Genomic DNA, 1,087 nt, shown 5'->3' on the forward strand with positions numbered 1-1,087 from the left:
GTTGTTGCAGAGGGAGAACAAATTATGCAAAAATAAAAAACTCAGACAGATAGTAAAGGTGTCATAGAAACTAAAATTAACCTTGGCACCAAAAAAGAAAAAGGTTTAAATTCCTTATATAGTGAGGAAGAAGTAAGAAATTTTACTAAACAATCAGATGTCAGGCCAAAACAACTTGAAAAATCGAAAATCAATGAGGAAGTTACAAACCTTGAAAAGTCTCAGAAAAAATTATACCCATCTCTTACAGAGCTTAAAGCTCATTTGGATAATCAATTGACTGATTCCGAGGAAGAAACTTTAGAACCAAACGCAGTCAAAAATAACAACTCAAAATGGCTGCCTGAAAAAGAAACTTTAGAAACAAAGACTGCCACATACAATAACCCAAAATGGCCGTCTGAAGAAGAAACTTTAGAAATAGAGGCAGCAAAATACAATAACCCAAAATGGCTGCCTGAAGAAGAAACTCTAGAAATAGAGTCTGCCAAGTACAGCAATTCAAAATGGCCACCTGAGAAAGAAACTTCAGAAATGGAGGCTGTTGAGTACAATAATTCAAAATGGCCACCTTTCAAAAAACGACCACCATCTTACAATTTGGTCATTGCACCACCTTTGGTGATGCTGGTTATTGATCCTAGGGAAGAGATTTTGAATAAAATTAAACAACTTGAAGAACAAATTCAATTAAGGGAACCAGCAGTTAGCGTAATGGCTATGTCACTGGACTCCCATGTAGTTGACCACAGTTCGCGTCCCAGACCCGGTGGCTTGAAGCTCATGCCGGGCGCGTGTGTGTGCGTGCCCAGGATCCCGAGAGGAGAATGGAGGAGAAGGGATTGCGGCGTGACCATCCCCCCTGGGGGGTGATTTCTCACTTTCTGTCTCTATATCTCTCTCTGTCTGTCTGGCGAGCACACGCGCCCTATAGAGAAAACCTCTCCAAAAAAAAAAAACAAAAAAACAAAAAAACAAATAAAGGAACAAATTCAATTAAAAAAGAAACATCAAAAAACAGGGGGCTGCCCCAAGCCCCCAGACCTAAAACAAGCTTTTGAAACACTTGAGTTTGTTCTGTAAACAA

Source organism: Tupaia chinensis, unplaced genomic scaffold (assembly GCF_000334495.1).
Source record: "Tupaia chinensis unplaced genomic scaffold, TupChi_1.0 Scaffold149482_1, whole genome shotgun sequence".
Classification (NCBI taxonomy): domain Eukaryota; kingdom Metazoa; phylum Chordata; class Mammalia; order Scandentia; family Tupaiidae; genus Tupaia; species Tupaia belangeri.